At 41.8% G+C, this 17,500-nt stretch overlaps 1 protein-coding gene across 6 annotated transcripts in view; it reads left to right on the forward strand.

Annotated features, from left to right (window-relative positions):
- The window catches only part of LOC143032826 (hexosaminidase D-like), a 196,507-nt gene that overhangs the window by 47,682 nt on the left and 131,325 nt on the right, over positions 1-17,500 (forward strand). For all 6 annotated transcript variants that reach the window (XR_012967135.1, XM_076197923.1, XM_076197928.1 and 3 more), the window contains exon 2: positions 10,314-10,345. The gene's annotated coding sequence lies outside the window, so the exon portion shown is untranslated. The remainder of the gene's footprint in view (positions 1-10,313; positions 10,346-17,500) is intronic.

Consider the following 17,500-nt stretch of genomic DNA (forward strand, 5'->3'; position numbering starts at 1 on the left):
AAACCGGGTTTGTCAAACTGTTCGACCGTGTAAATGGCCCTTTACACTTCTCCTATAACCTCATGTCTTGAACGATTTTCCCCTCTTTCCTCCTCTCATAATACCTCCTCTTCCTTATACCTCTTAGCTTCCTCTTTAGTTTAGACTTCCTTCTACGTTCTTCTTCCTTTTCATTTGACCTTTCTCACCCCTTCCCACCTTTCCTCACCTCCTCTACCCTCTTCTCTCCCCTTTCCTATTGTCTTGTACTCTATTTTCTTCTTAGATCTTTTCCTCTCTTCTCTTCTCCTCTCTCCCCTCTACTCGACTACCCTCTTCTCTCCTCTTTCCTACTGTCCTGTACTCTATTTTCTTCTTAGATCTCCTCTCTTCTCCTCTCTTTTCTCCACTCGACTCTCCTCTCAGCCCTCCACTTACTCTCATGCTTTTGTCGTCCCCTCAGCTGTCTTCTCTTGTCTTTTCTCGTCTCATTTTTCACTCCCCCTCGCTTTTGTTTTTTGCCTCCCAGTCCGCCAGCCAGCCCTCCTCATCTACATCCTCTTCACTTAATCGCCTCTCGTTCGGAAGTCGGGCTTTTCTTTTCCCGTCCTGACCTCTTCAGACCCCCCCCCCTCCCCCGTGTCCCCGCTGTTCCTCCTCTTCTAGAAGAGGGGAAGAGGGAAGGGGAGGAAGAGGGAAGGGGAGGAAGAGAAGGAGGTGGGAAGGGGCTGTAAAGGGAGGGAGGGAGAGAGAGAGAGAGAGAGAGAGAGAGAGAGAGAGAGAGAGAGAGAGAGAGAGAGAGAGACAGAGAGAGAGAGAGAGACAGATAGAGAGAGAGAGACAGATAGAGAGAGAGAGACAGATAGAGAGAGAGAGAAAGAGAGAGAGAGAAAGAAAGATAGATAGAAAGAGAGGGAGAGAACAGAACACAGCGCGCCTGAAAGAGAGAAAGAGAGAGAGAACAGAACACAGCGCGCCTGAAAGAGAATGCAAGAAGAGGAAGAAAGAGGGAGGAAGAGGAGGAGGAAGAGGAGGAGGAGAAGAAGAAACAGGGGAGGATAAAGACGGTCTTTTAAATACACAAACTGTGCTTCGTTACACCTGAAGAACAAAAAAAAAAAAAAAACGAAGTTAAATGATGCGACTTGGCAAAAATTGGGTACGCGTGTTTGTGTTTGCAATTTCCAAAGTTTAGCGTTCGTTTGCAGTAGTTTCGTTCGACTTTGGCAGAGTGTTTTTGGTCTGTAATTAAATCCATTGGTAAACCCATGCCTAGTGTGTTACTTCTCGTGCAGAAACTATTGTCGACATAATTACGAACGAAACAAATTAAAAACAAACGAAAATAGCGAGACGATTTTAATGCAGTTATAAGAAAAAATAGTGCAACATTTTATTAGATTCCTTATCTATGTAAACTGGGAACTATTCACTGCCTTTTCTAGTGCACAGGAGCAGAAACGTTTTTTTTTTAAGTTGTTGAGAAAGAGGAGCATGAAAAGAATTATTGCTTAAAAAACATATTGTACAAACGCACGCACACACACACACACACACACACACACACACACACACACACACACACACACACACACACACACACAAAATATATATATATATATATATATATTTATATATATATGTATATATATATATATATATATATATATGTATGTATGTATGCAACTGTGAATTATAACTGGGATAACAGTTGCATATATATATATACATATATATATATATATTTATATACAGTATATACATACACCAAATGTAAGAATTGTTAATACAAAAAATTCTTTTCGCATAAATTACTGTTTATTATCAGATTGTTTTCATTGTACTAACATGTGTTTATCATGAGGCTGTTTTCATTGAAAAAAAAATCAGTGTCTATTTTGGAAATGGGAAATAAACCAAACTTCTAAGATTAACATGTTAAATTCCCCATTACAGGTTTCTGCGGGCCCCTTAGGGGTTCGTGGACCCCTTAGGGGCTCGTGGACCCCTTAGGGGCTCGTGGACCCCTGGTTAAGACACATTGCTCTAAAGTGATTACTAATACATGTTCCTGTTTGAATCTGTAATGAAAACAAGTGATGTGTCGAGCAAATTAATTACTCGAACGTAAAGTCATTATTGTAATTAATATCAGTTATATTTGACCTCGTTAGACGAGTACATGTAGATGTGCTCATGTTTGTTGAATACCATGCGCGTGCGCGCACACACACACACACACACACACACACACACACACACACACACACACACACACACACACACACACACACACACACACACACACACACATAATATATATATATATATATATATATATATATATATATATATATGTATACGTATATATATATATATATATATATGTGTATATATATGTATATATATGTATACGTATATATATATATATATGTATACGTATATATATATATATGTGTATATATATATATATATATATATATATATATATATATATATATATATATATATATATATTAATATTGCTTTGAACCCCGAGAGTCGATCCTATTGATATTTTATCTCTTCTCTGTGTTAATTATTTTTTTTTTTATGGAAAAAGTGTATTTTATTTTTACATTTTTTTACGAGTAAATACTGAAACAGTTGCTTTGTCGCATAATGTCTTCTTTGCATTTTTCTCCTAGATTTTGTTCATGTTAGTGTTCCTTTATTCAGTGTTTTTGTATTCTAGAATATATTTCTAAAGAATTGTCATGGGAACGTCAGAAAGAAGAGTTTTTATCTTATTTACCAAATGCTGTAGTTTCGGAGACGGATATTACCAAGTATTCTTATTCGAAATGTAATATTTAAAGAGAAATTATGAAATATCCCCAAGATATGTATTTCGAACAAATAATAACCTTATCATAATGTTGATAAAAATGGGATTGGTTTTACATCTTCACAACAAAACGTATATAATAGCATGATGACAAATCACAATTTTCTTGTTGACTTGTTCAATACATCGAAAACGGCGACGTATTTCAAGAGGCAATCTATATAGAAGATCAGCAAAGGACATTACAACACTGAGGCAAGTTAGTCACTCGAGTAGAGATTTCGGAACTAACGTTTCGAAGTTACAAAATTTATTTTCAAGGCAGAATGAATACATACAATGATAAATGAGCAAATATACAGAAAAGTCTTACATAGAATAAGCTAAGGAAAGGTCACAAACAAATAAGAGAGAATAAAAACGAACCTAGGAGAGATCAGGGAGAAGGACAAAACCCCTCAATAAGGACAAATGATCACTCACGTTGTGGGATGGTCAATAGGTCCCCACGCTGTGGATTGGAAGAGTAAATATGATCAAAATGGAAATGCAACCTGGTCATGAGGAATAACACCACCTCTGAATGCCGTCTGCTTTAGTATGGTCATGTATACAAATTTGTATGCCAATATGAGGACTGTGGGCCTCATATGTCGCATATTGGTGTGACTACAACTAAAGTATTGAGAAGGGTTACTTCTCATTTATCTTCAGGCGACATAAAAATCATTAGAGACTACCACCACCAACTACGACTCACAGGAGAGAACCTCGTGAAAGACACCTTCATCATTACCCCGGAAAAAGACCACAGAAGATTTGCAATTCTCGAAGTGCTGCATATCAAACACTACAACCCTGATATGAATAAACAGCTTGAAGGTCTTAAAGTTCTCCTTTCTTCCAAAGCCATGATTGCACGTTTCCATTTTGATAATATCTCCTCTTCCAACCCACAGCGCGGGGGACAACTGACCATCCCACGACGTGAGTGATCATTTGTCCTTATTGAGTTTTTTTTTTTTCCCCATCTCTCTGACCTCTCCTAGGTTCGTGTTTATTCTCTATTATTTGTTTGTGACCTTTCCTTAGCTCATTCTATGTAACACTTTTCTGTATATTTACTCATTGATCATTGTATGTATTCATTCTGCCTTGAAAATGAAGTTGTGTAACTTCGAAACGTTGGTACCGAAATTTCTTCTAGTTTGACTACCCTGCCTCAGTGTTGTAATGTCCTTTGCTGACCTTCTACATAGATTGCCTCTTGAAATATGTCGTATTGTTTGCTGTATTGAACAAGTTAACAAGAAAATTGTGAATTGTCATCATGCTATTATATACAACCTTTCTTGCCAGAGAGAACCTCCTGCCTAAGTATACTCACACACACACACACACACACACACACACACACACACACACACACACACACACACACACACACACACACACACACACACACACACACACACACACACACACACATATATGTATATATATATACATGATGAATACCACAGGGAAAAGAAAAATTCTTGGAATCAGAGCGCTTTCGTGATATTTGCTCGGATTCTAAGAATTTTTCTTTTCCCTTTGGTGTTCTGCATCTCGGTGTAGTCACTTGTGTTTTGTGATACTTGTGCATATATATATATTATATATATATATATATATATATATATATATACTATATATATATATATATATATCAAACGGAGAACCCACAGTGGGAGTAAAAGAAACATTTGGGAGAACGTTTGCCTTCCAAGTCGAACGTTCTTCCAAAATTTCTTTTACTCCGACTGTGGGTTCTCCGGGTGATTTATGTGTTACTACATTTCGCTCTAGTGAATATACGTACATACATACACACATACATACATATATATAAAGAGAGAGAGAGAGAGAGAGAGAGAGAGAGAGAGAGAGAGAGAGAGAGAGAGAGAGAGAGAGAGAGAGAGAGAGAGGGAGAGAGAGATAAGAATGGAGGAGCCAAATCGTCCCTCACGTGCTTTTAGACCTGTAGGTGCCACAGCTATCGAGGCCGCGGCTCCAAAACACTTCACCTCCACCTACAAATGGGATAAAGAATGTCTCCAACAATGGAACTGGAGAAGGAGGAAGAAGAGGTAAAAGAGGAGCAGGAAAAAGAAGAGAAAAGGGAAGTGGAGGAGGAGGGGAAAGAAGAGGAGGAGAAAAAGGAAATATTGGAGGGGAAGATGACAAAGAGGAGGAGAAAAAGGAAGTGCAGGAGGAGGGGAAAGAAGAGAAAAGGGAATAGGAAGAGAGGGAAAGTTAAATGGAGGAGGAGGAGGAGGGAGGAGGAGGAGAGACAGGAGGAGGAGGAGGAGGATAGAGAGGAGAAGGAAGAGGTGGAAGAGGAGGGAGGGGTTGGTCAGAGGCGACGCTGGAAGAACAAACAACAGCAAGACATCCTGGCCATGTTGTTTGCTTATGGGCTTGTGAAAGACACGAGGTGTGGGGGGTGGGGGTGGGGGTGGGGGTAGGGAAAGATCCTGAAGACTGCAACAAGTGTTGGGGTGGGGAGGGGAGAGGGGGGGAGAACTGCCCGGAACGACCATTTTTACCAGTGCCATGTGTCAAATGTGATTGCTCTTTATCAATTTATTCTTATTTATTTATACATTTATTTGTTTATTTATGCCATCAAGAACCTGTCACGAGTCCCCCTTTTTTGACTTGTCCCGTAGCAAGAAAAATCTTCAAGGAAATCCTTCTTCTCTATTTCGTCCCCTCCAACTTAGAAAAAAAGGGGGGGGGGGAGGCTTTTTTCTTTATATGACTTCCTCCTTTTTTTTTTTTTTTTTTTTTTTACACGACGAATTCCCTGGCAAAGCTTCCATAGTGTGTGACACCATCTTTAGCACCCGCGAGCTATTGTATTCACCACGTGTCATCACGGTGGAACACACGTATGAAAGTCCTACAGAATCTCCTCGTATTGTCTCACATGAAGTTTGCTGGCTGAGAAGATTAGGGCGTCGAAGGTCGAGGGCATGACAGTTCGAACCCTGCCACCGGCGAAGTTGAACCAAGGGCATGGTTCATGAAATTCCACGCTACAAAGTCCTCTGTGAGGGGCACCGTCTTGACTCCCGATAGGGGGAATTTGTGGCGTTAAACCATATCATCATCATCGTCTCACAGGAATCACTCATTCCCACCCTTCCTTATTCTGGGGATTGGGGTCACCCAACTTTGATCACCAGAGCGAGCCAGACAACTGAGAGAATGACGAACGCGGGTCGTATAATCCTTTAGTCCAATACAATACATTGAATACATAAAAAAAGGAAAAGAGAAAATACATGTACGATGCGGCAGCGGCTCAGATGAACTGATCTCGCGGGCTGTATTTTAGAGTCCCAGTCACACCAAGCTTACGACCTGTTTCCGACCACCGGCGGCGACCAGGCTGATTTGTGCTGTTCCTTTGTTTATAAAGAGAATTGAAGACAGTGCAATTGGAATGAATCTCCCCCTCCTTCCTGTCATGAAGACGAAGATGAAGATGAAATAGCCACCTGGCGCTAACCACGAGAGAAACAAAAATGCCACCGTCGAAGGTGGTCGGAAACAGGTCGTAAGCTTAGTGTGACTAGGGCTTTAGTAACCACCTCCTCTGGAGGAAGAAAGGCAAATGGAGGGTGTAGCTTTCCCCCAAATGAATGGGAGAGGTGGATAGAGTTAAAAACATCCTCTTCAGACAGTGCAGAAAAATAAAGCTGCTACGGTCACAGAACTCAAGAATGAGGGAGACTGCAAGAGACCATAAGGTCTACTAGGCAGTTCCGCGTACATTACCACCTATTATTCCTATTTATAACGTTATCTAACCATCTTTTAAAACAACCGATAGTTTCACCATTCGTGAACCACTCTACTGTTAAACAAGTTCTTGCTTATTTCCTTTTTAAACCTAAGTTTGTCTAATAACGTGGGTAGGGAGTGTGTCTGATCAATCTGTGTGCCGCAGAGTGTCCGTAATTGTGCCGCAGGTGTTTGTGAAAAAGTCCGATCTTCCCTGCAACGCTGACATTTTGATTTAGTGTAGTGATAAGAAATATATACAAAAATTTCACATTCTTCTGAGAACCATGATTATCATTATCATTTTGGAGATAAAATGAGTAAATGATCTTTGGATTTATATACCTGTGAGCCCATTCCAGTCACTCATTTGATTTTAATTACTGACAGTGTGTCTTGATCTTTTTATTGGCTGGGTCGCTGTGCCGTGAAATGTAAGGCTGCGTTTACACCGAGCGAGTCCCGGCTGATTCTCATCAACTGTTGCGAGTTCCTTTGGGTAGAAACGACTTCGGTTATAATCTTTCGTTTTTTCAATCTTCAAATGTCAAATTAGTTTTGCGTCACGTGTTGAGAAACCGAATGGCGAAATGAAAGGAGCTAAACCTTTACGAATGCTAGACAGATTGTTGAAATGTTCTTGGGGAAGTCTAGAATGTTGCAAGCAAAGTCTTCTTCCAGATATTCGAATTCACAGCATTTGGCGAGAATCGGCCCAGACTTGCACGTTGTAAACGCACCCTATAAGGTTGAACTATCGCCGCTCTTATTCTCTGATAACGAACACCTCCCCCGGCTGAATAAAATCACTAGGCGGCAACCAGACGATCACATAACAATTGAACAATAAATCGGCAGGGACGGAAGATTCTTTTAGCGGAATAAAATCATCTGACGACAGCCATTAGAAAATGTCAAGACAATTACCACTTCCCGAACGTTAAGTATCAGGATAATTTCTCACGTATCGACTTTTCGCCGTGCGCCGTCCACGACACGACGTCGTGCTCTCAACTAACCATCAGTGTCTACGGACGCTTTCACACGTGTCCGTGGTCGTGACGTATGGAAACGTCCGTAGACACCAATGGTTATTTGAGAACATGACGTCGTGTCGTGGACGGCGCACGGCGAAAAGTCGATACGTGTGGAAGGAGCCTTGGTCACACCAGTATTTAGTGTGAAGTTAACGTTTAAGTTTAATAACGTTTGGCTCTTAATCAAATTAGCGATGAGATGTTTTCAGTTTCAAACGTTTGATGTAGACTTCGTTCCTTACGTTGTGTTTGTTTGTTTGTTTGTTTTTGTTTGTTTGAAAGAAAAGTCGCACCAGGAGCGAAGTTGGCAGTGGAAGTTTGACAAAATGTCGCTCTAAGGTTGAGATGTCGAGCTTGTGTTGCCAAAGTTGTTTCTTATTTTCATTTATTTCCATTTTTTTTTTATCTGTTATCTGTTTTTTATTTCTATTTATATTCTATTTTTTCTATTTATTATTCTGTTATATTCTTTTTATTATTAATTCTATTTATTTTTAATATATATCTGTATTCTATTTATATATTTATTTATTTTATTTATTTATTTATCTATTTGGTATAGTTCAAGGGAAGGAAGAGGAGAAAGAGGAAGATGAGAGGAAGAAATAGAAAGAAGAGGAATTGGAGGAGGAAGAGAGAAGGAGAATGGGAAGAGGAAGAGAAGTGGGTGATGATAAGGAGAAGAGAAGGAGGAGGAAGAGAAGGGAGAAAGAAGGAAGAGGAGAAAGGAAGAATGAAGAGAAGAGGAGAAAGAGAAAAAGGAAGATGAATAGGAGGAGGAAAAGGAAGAGAGAAAAGGAGGAGAAGAGGATGAGAAAAGGATGATGATGAGAAGAGGAGGAGGAGGAGAAAGAGGAAGAGGAATAGGATGAAGAGTAAGAGAGAAGGAAGAGGAGAAAGTGATTATGATACGAGGAGGAGGATGAAAAGGAAGAGGAGAAGGGGAGAATGGTGAAGAGAAAAGGAGGAAGAGAAAGAGGAAGATGAATAAGAGGAGGAAAAGGAAGAGAGAAGGAAGAGAGAAGGAAGAGGAGAAGGGAAGAATAGTTAAGAGAAAAGTAGGAAGATGAATAGGAGTAGGAAAAGGAAGAGAATGATGATGAGGAGGAAGAGGAAGATGAATTGTATGAGGAAGAGGAAGAGAGAGGAGGAGGAGGAGGAAGAGAGAATGAGGAGGAGAAAGAGAGGATGACGAGAATAAGAGGAAGAGAAAGAGGACAAGGAGGAGGAAGAGAAAGAGAGAAAGAGAATAAGAGGGGAAGAGGAGAGAGAGAGAGAGAGAGAGAGAGAGAGAGAGAGAGAGAGAGAGAGAGAGAGAGAGAGAGAGAGAGAGAGAGAGAGAGAGAGAGAGAGAGAGAGAGAGAGTGAGAGAGAGAGAGAGAGAGAGAGAGTGAGAGAGAGAGAGAGAGAGAGAGAGAGAGAGAGAGAGAGAGAGAGAGAGAGAGAGAGAGAGAGAGAGAGAGAGAGAGAGAGAGAGAAGCGTCTTTTGAAGGACCACAAACTAATCTATAGACCACACAAGTCTTCCTTCTGAAGTACGATACATCACATTCACGCTCTCATGAACAAAGTTCTTCTGTAACGGAACGATTGTCCAGAACACTGATTCTTTGTCTTTGAATGGGGATGTTTTGCTTCGAGGTTGCAGAGTACGAGGCTCGTCATCTCTAACTGAACCTACAACCAACGCGCTTACTCAAATATGATGCCAGGTAGTAGGAGGCGCGTCACCCGCCACTGGCTGTGGCAGAAGGATAATAATTGCACCGAGTGAAACGCACCTTTGCTGAGCCTGATATGCACCTTTGCGAATCCGCTTCCACCACCACTATATCCTGCATTAAACAGAGCTACCTCTTCAGAATCCTGGGCAACATCAAAAGAGGTTCGATTAGACAAAAGTAAACAAGATACAAGCCACAGTCTAGCTACAGGGAAGCTTCACTGATGATTTGTAAACAATCTTATAATCTTAGACTGCATCCTCCACCAGAGATAAAGTCATTAATGGTTTATAAATAACCTTAGATTGCATCTTCCATAAAAATATATGTATATTTTTTTCGGAAAAAAATCCTGAATCTATGACATCAGCACACTGGGGTGCTAAAACCCAGACAACGGTTTTACATCTTCAGGAGCGGTTTTCTTCCGGTCCTTTGTTTTGTCGCAGCCGGCCCCACCTCCCATACCGTTATCTTGGCGAGACTCATTCATTCCAAGTAGTTAAAACCACTGCCATTATGGTATTAATGCACTGCATGCTGCATTGTGTAACTTATTAAACTTTCCGTTGTTGCTCCCTGGGTCTCTTTCTTGTTCATCAGTTTTTATTAATCTGCTGTGAATAACGTGCCTTAAGATAATTTGTCACTTCTGGGGACCATAACATTATGTAATCTGTTGCCTCAACTAGTTCACAAGTTTTATTAATCTGCTGTAAATGATATAACTGTAATGTATTCTTTTCCCTTCGCCCCATCCGTCTCTCTGTTGCTGTTGCATAGTTCAGTTCACTCGCTGTTCCACCCACCATCTTACCCCCAAGCTGTTCTTCATTTTCCTCCATTTTTAGCCAGAAATCTGTTGGACCTTCCTCTTGGAAACCTGACGGATATTTTTTCTTACAATTTCAGTTACGGACGATGCGCTGAGGAGACGCCCTTGGGTAAGTAGTCTTGATGTTTTCCGTCTGTTTGTTTGGCGGTTTCTTTTGAGCACGAACCGCAGTATTTGGCCCGTAATCGAGTTCTGGGAGCGAAACAATCTGGCGATTCCTTTTGGTCGAGGAAAGCCATTATGAACGCTCTTCCTGTCGCTCCAAGACGCTTTGGGAAGGACGGCGTTCATTGCCCTAACGGTTTTTGTTGTGATGGGAAGATCTAGACATCTCGAGACTCTCTACATGTCTCTTAAAGTCGGGCTCGTACACAGCCGGATTCTAAAGTTCGTCAACAGTCTTTCAGTATCATCGTAAACATAAATGATACTTCAGAAGAATGTTTTTTTTTCTCGTGATTTAATAATACTAGACATATTTGTAGTTTGTCATTTTTGCGATTTTTCATCTTAGTACTAAATAACGGACGTGTTTGTGATGTATTTAAAAATGCACAAATTAAATGTCATCTATTAGCAGTAAGTTAAAAAAAATGTCTAATTATAAAACGTGCCTGTTCACATTTTCATGGCACTGTCTGAATGTCTCAAGACATGCGTGGAGACAGGTTAGTACATGGGCGAGGCTGACACTCGCTGTCTAGACTGGGCCCCAAGATCTTTTTTAACTTGAGCTCTATTTCTGCCACCTTTCCACAAATGACAACCGGCGACTGCTCTCCTTCTAGTTCCGCACTAGTAAAACATAGACAACAGTCCAAGGAAATCTATAGGAAAACCCGAGGATCGTTGTCGGTTACTTGGGGGCTGCGGGTTTCCAATCATTGAGACAACAACAATTAACTTCTCCATACATAAAACTCGGACCAACAACCCACACCCCCATACACACCTCAAACCTCCTACACACACATACCTCATATCCCCATTTACACACCTCATACCTACACGCATTTCATACCCTACACAACCTCATAGCCAACCCCGTTACCCCTATACATACACCCAAAACCCACCTCATAGGTTATACTTCCTCGTACATTATGCCCCTCACACCACACCCTCTACCCATGTTCTCCATCCCCCTCCACATACTACCTTCCCCTCCACACATCACCCCCTCCCCCTTCCCCCCTCCCCACTGCTTCCCCTGCCGCAATGCTGGCCGTTCTTCATTGCAAGAGACCTCACCCACATTCACGTTCCCCCACTTCCCTGTGCTCCACCTCTAACCGCTGTTTTGTACTACAAAGGGAACAAATCCACTACAGTCTTCTTTCCTTACGGTTCCCTCTTTCCTTCCTTCCTATTCTCTCTCCCTCCCTCCTTCCTCCTCTTCCCCCTTCTTTCTTCTCATTCTTTCCCTCCCTCCCTTTCTCTTTCCTCTTGCCATTCTCCCTCTCCTCTCTTCCCTTGTCTTCTTCTTCTTCTTCTTCTTCTTCTTCCACTTCCTTTCAGATTTGCGCCAGCAATTTGTTACTGCCGTCCTTCCTGGACGGCATTTGTTCTTTCCTCTTTCCTTCCATTATCTTTTTTCTTTTATCAATTTATTCGCCCAACGGCTGCTTCCTGCCTTCCAACGCGTTTCCGCTCCGCGCTATCCTGGTATCACCTTTAACCTCGCCAAGCCTTTCCCTTCGTATCTCTCTCTCTCTCTCTCTCTCTCTCTCTCTCTCTCTCTCTCTCTCTCTCTCTCTCTCTCTCTCTCTCTCTCTCTCTCTCTCTCTCTCTCTCTCTCTCTCTCCCTCTCTCTCTCTCTCTCTTTCAGCCTGTCTGTCTCTCAGTCTATCTGTTTGTCTCTCTTCCCTTCTCTCTTTCAGCCTGTCTGTCTCTCAATCTATTTGTCTGTCTCTCTTTTCCTTCCACCCCTTCTCTCTCTCTCTCTCTCTCTCTCTCTCTCTCTCTCTCTCTCTCTCTCTCTCTCTCTCTCTCTCTCTCACACACACACACACACACACACACACACACACTCGCGCGCGCACACACACACACACACACACACACACACACACACACACACACACACACACACACACACACACACACACACACACACACACACACACAGAGAGAGAGAGACACACACACACACTCTTCATGTTTCTCTTTTGCAACTCAATTCACTCCTCCTCTCCCCCTCACACTTCTTCCCCCTTTACACCCTTTTTTTTTCTCCTTCTCTTCACAATTGCGTCCCCCTTCACACCTCTTCCTCCCCCTTCTCTTCGGCTCCTTAGTGCCCTTCACGCCTCACTCGTCTCTTCACTTCCCCTTTCTGACTTCTACACTTTTCCAACCTCTCTCCTCCTACTTCTCTTTCTTTCTTTCTTTCTTACTTTCTCCCCTCCGCCATTGTCCCCCGTCCCTTTCTTCTTCTTCTTCATAAGCCTCGTCTCAGCCTCTCTTACCTTCATGTTGCTCTGCTCCACTGCTTCCATTTGCCTCCTTCTCCCTCTTTTCTTAGCCATTTTTTCCCCTGTTGTCCCTCTTATTTTTGTCCTGTTCACTTATTTCTTTTCTTGTCTGTTTTTGTTTTATCATGTGTCTTTTCTTCCTTTTCAATTGTGTTCCTCCCTTCGGCCCCTATTCTTCCCTTTGGCTTCTGTCCTATCTGACCTCTATTCCTGTCCCGTCCACCATTCTTTTTGCCTCCTGAGTTACCTCCCACCACCTGTCCCACCCTCGTCAAGGTCACCTGACCAGTTCAGCTTCAGGAGTCTGGTTCCCTGCGTCGCCCTCGGCAGAAATAGAGTGGGTCCTTCCCCCTTGGCTGCTGATATTTTGGTTCCGTTCCCACTGCACTTGGGGCCGAAGTCGTGTTTCTTTTCCCTGTGATGGTTTAACGTCGTGGTTGTTCAGAGACTCCACGAGCCATGGTGTGTGTTTTTTTTTATTGGCATATCAGAGAAAGTTGGTTTAGGTTAGGTTAGGTTAGTGCCGGAATCCACTGGTTGGGGAAGGGATCTGTAGTCGGGGAACGGACCTGTTGGGAATGACTTCATTCCCGCACCTGTTCACTCACTGCGTCGTCGGACGCCTCAAGCCAGACTCTTCGATTCTTTTGACCTGAAAACTGAGAGTCGGAAGGTCTCTAGGGCTTTCAAGAGCCCACCATCCCCCCTAAGCCAACGCTGTCCATCCTCTTACAGAAACTTCAACTAGCTGGATGTCTTTTGTAAGCGATACCGCCACCGCCGCTGTTCCAGGACCTTTTCCTCCAGGGTCTTATGCAGTTCATGAACATCAGATCGTGGAAGATCGAACGAAATGTCTGAACAAGTTGCTGCATCACGTTATGCTTCTCTCTCTCTTTCTCTCTCTCTCTCTCTCTCTCTCTCTCTCTCTCTCTCTCTCTCTCTCTCTCTCTCCAGGGACACAGGTGTCGAAATGCCACGACATGATTACATCGTTGCATGAGCGCACTCAGTCTTCAACAAAGACTACGTGAATTACCTCCCCTTCTGGATTTGTGTTTAGGAGTTACATCCTTTGAATTACCCAACAATACCCGTGAGATGGAATATTACACAATCTTGTAGTTATATACGTGGCTTGCCTCCTGCATGGTTATTTAATTTATATAAAATCTTGGTACACATTCTAGTTGCATGGCCTTAAATCTGCGTTGGTGACGTCATGTCGCTATTACTTTAAAAATATGTCCCAACGTTACTGACCGTTGTAGTCGCTTTTCTGTAGTTACACCTAAGTAATTCTTTTTTGTTTTCCTCGTTTCACAATAAAAAACATTGACTTAGGGACATTTTACATTATTTTATGTTTCTTATCATGGAAGATGCATATGCATACTCTGGCTCGTTTATTGAACTCTGTAAAATACTCGAGTCACTTGACCTCGCTGAAGACTCCAATTAGCTGGAGAAGAGTTCTTCGTTGGGGGTACAGGGTCGCTGGCCACGAGGGTTGTGATGCCAGGAATAAACACACAAAAATCAATCAGTCATCCTGCTCTCTACCTCCCGTGTCGACCTCAGATCGTCATGGAATTGCTCCTCCGACCTTAACCTTTGCCCTTTTCTTAGCACTTCTTCCAGGTTCTCTCTTTCTCTCTATGTCTCTCTCTCTCTCCCTCTTTCACACACACACACTATATACACTTCCTTTCACTTATCAATAAATTATTTCCCATTTTCTTGGATATTTATCCTTTGTCATTCTAACCTCTCACCTTCCCGAACGGAAATATAACTACATCCTACACTCTACAAGATAAATTCTCTACTGCACTGCCTTATTCTTTCCTAGAAGGGGTCACGATCGTTTTATACAATGTTCAGATCAGGGTCTATCGTTTTATGTTTGCTAAAGGGAGGTTCGTAAATTTCATTATTTCTGGAAAGGGTGGAAGTAGTTTTTTATGTTATGTGCGTGTTGGTGTTTTCCAAGGTTAGGTTGATGATTCGTGTGTGGAATTGTGTGTGATTGTTTGAGTGTTTGTGCACGCTTGAATGAGCGTACATATCCGTGTACATGCGTGGTTATGTGTACGAGTTATTATCTTCTCATTGTGCATTTTTTATTCTCTTCTTTATCCATATTTAGCTGTTTTATTTCCGGTGTAATGAACTTTACCAAATATGGCAGGATATTGTCATATTAACTGAATAGCTTCATTGAACGAATCAAGTGTGACGTCATGTCGTCGTTGCGTCACGACCTGTGACGACACTGACAGAATAGCCTCATTGGACGATTCAAGTGTGACGTCAAGTCGGTGCGTCACTGTGACGTCACTGCCCTATCTCGCTCGAGTTGCATGTCCTGTTTGACGGACTGTGTCTTTTGTGGTAACTCCCGTGTGACGTCATCGACCCGGAGAGGTGGGAGGGGGAGGAGGGGAGGGAGAGGGGGCTCCTGTGTTTCCAGCTAAAGGTCAGGGCGGTGAGTTCTGCAGTGAGAGTGGGGGGACGGGGTGGGGGGGGGATGGGGTAGTAAGTTATTGTACAGTTTCTGTTCGTTTTGGTCTACATCTTTTTGTATCAATTTCCGGTCTGGGGACTTTGTGCATTGTGTGTCTGTTTGTTCCTCTGTGTCTTTGCTCCTGTGGGAGGGAGGCCAGGCTGTCCTCTTCTGCGGCGACGTCGTCCTCTGTCGAGGACAAGGTCAATCTCGCTTCGAGGACAAACTTGTCACGAGGGTGACGTCAAGACGTGGTCGCATGATGTTACGGGTTGTGGGGTTTCTGGGGTTTCCACCAGCACCCCCATATACACCACCAACATCACCACCTTTATCACCATCATATCCACTACCACCACATATATATCACCACTATCACCATCACCATATCCTCCACCACCATATCCACTATTTCCACTTCCACTTTCACCACCACTTCCACCACCCCATTACTCCCACCTCCACCACCATCACCATCATCACCACCACTATCATCACCACCATGTCCACTACCACTACCATCACTTCCACCACCACTGCTATACTCTCCACCATATTCACCAGCATCAACACCACCACCATCACCATTACTATATCCACCACAAGATCAACTATCACTTCCACCACCACCACCACCACCACCACCACCACCACCACCACCATAACCATCACCTTCTTCCTCCACTTCTTTGTCTTCACCTTTCTTCTCGTTTTCCTCTTCGTCATCGCTCTGTTCTCCAGCCCTGTTCTCCAGCTTTTGTTCATTCGTTTGTGTTGCGTTTTCCTTCCACAGCTCCACAAGAACAAAGCCATCTTGAACAAGAACTGCATCCACCACAGTTGGTTCGTCGCAACAACAATTTTCAAACTCACCACATCTACACCTCAACCTCGTTTTTTAAAACTTAACAGTTCTTTTTTTTTTCTTTGTCTCCTGCCAATACACAGTGGGTTTGTGGTCTTGAAATAGATTCATGTTGTTTTCATTAATTTTTATTTATTTTTATTTTTTGTGTTATATATATTCTTTAATCATCCTATGCCAGGTTGAGAACAACAATTCTAAAGTTAGCCAATCATACGTCGTGTTCGTTGATGACGTCATCACCAGTTGCTTATAGAAATAATAATAGAATAGATAAACAAGACAGACAAATAAATTAATAAATGAAAATAATAAATAGATAAAACATAAAGGAAAATTAACAAATAAGTAAATGAAATATAACAAAGAAAAAGAGATATAAAAATAAAAAACATAAGGATAGAATGAAGAAATGAAAATTAAATAAGAATATAATCACTCATGAGGGTTCGTCAAATGTCTGCGCGTGTCTGAGTTTGTCCTTTGCATTTTTAGCCGTGTGGCTGAGGTGAGGGATAATCCCCCTTCATCCACGAAATGTTAGTATAGGAGGAACAATGAGCGGTTCCTCAATGACAAGGACGACTTAGTAACAACAACAACAACAACAATAACAACAACAACAACAACAACACATTGACATCTTTTTCGTTTTTATTAATTGATTTTTATATTTAATTTTGCATCCGACCTCGGTATAACTTTAGGTCCCCTGTCTACACCATTTTTCATCGTAACTAAGTAGGTGAGAGAGAGAGAGAGAGAGAGAGAGAGAGAGAGAGAGAGAGAGAGAGAGAGAGAGAGAGAGAGAGAGAGAGAGAGAGAATAGGAAGAGCAAGGAATGGGTGTTTGGATGGGCGTGGGGTGGGTGTAGAGTAGGTATAAGCGTTGATTCAGCCACTCCTATTGTAAGAAAAAAAAATAAAAAGCCTTTTGGTATATGTATGTACAGTCACGAACAAAAGTTTTGCCCCACACTAGTTCTCAACTTCAATATGATTTTTTGTCGAATTTGTGATATGTTACCATTTTTAATTTTCTTGAAAAGATAAAACAAAGATTGTCAGATAAAGAATTTGAATTTTGTATTATGAAAAACCCTATGTTGGCTAGAATATTTGTTCGTATCTGTACCATCAAGGTATTCATACAATTAGAGATTCTTCTGTGACAAAAGATGGGAATTTTTTTTATTCAGTTGAGGGGTAAACCCCATGTACAAAAGGAATCTTAGCAAGTATATGTAAAAATAACTTCAGACATCTCGTTTTCTAAAAATAAGCAAATTGTGATATTTTGTCAATATAGCTGTAAATTTGATTTTTACCCGTTCATTGGTTAATCTTAATCTTCCTATAGACGAGAATATAAAAAAGAAGAGAAAAGTTTGGTTTGTCCCTCCTTTTGTAGATATTGAAT

The sequence above is a fragment of the Oratosquilla oratoria genome, chromosome 14, assembly GCF_046742065.1.
Source record: "Oratosquilla oratoria isolate Oo_2021 chromosome 14, ASM4674206v1, whole genome shotgun sequence".
NCBI classification, from domain to species: Eukaryota; Metazoa; Arthropoda; class Malacostraca; order Stomatopoda; family Squillidae; genus Oratosquilla; species Oratosquilla oratoria.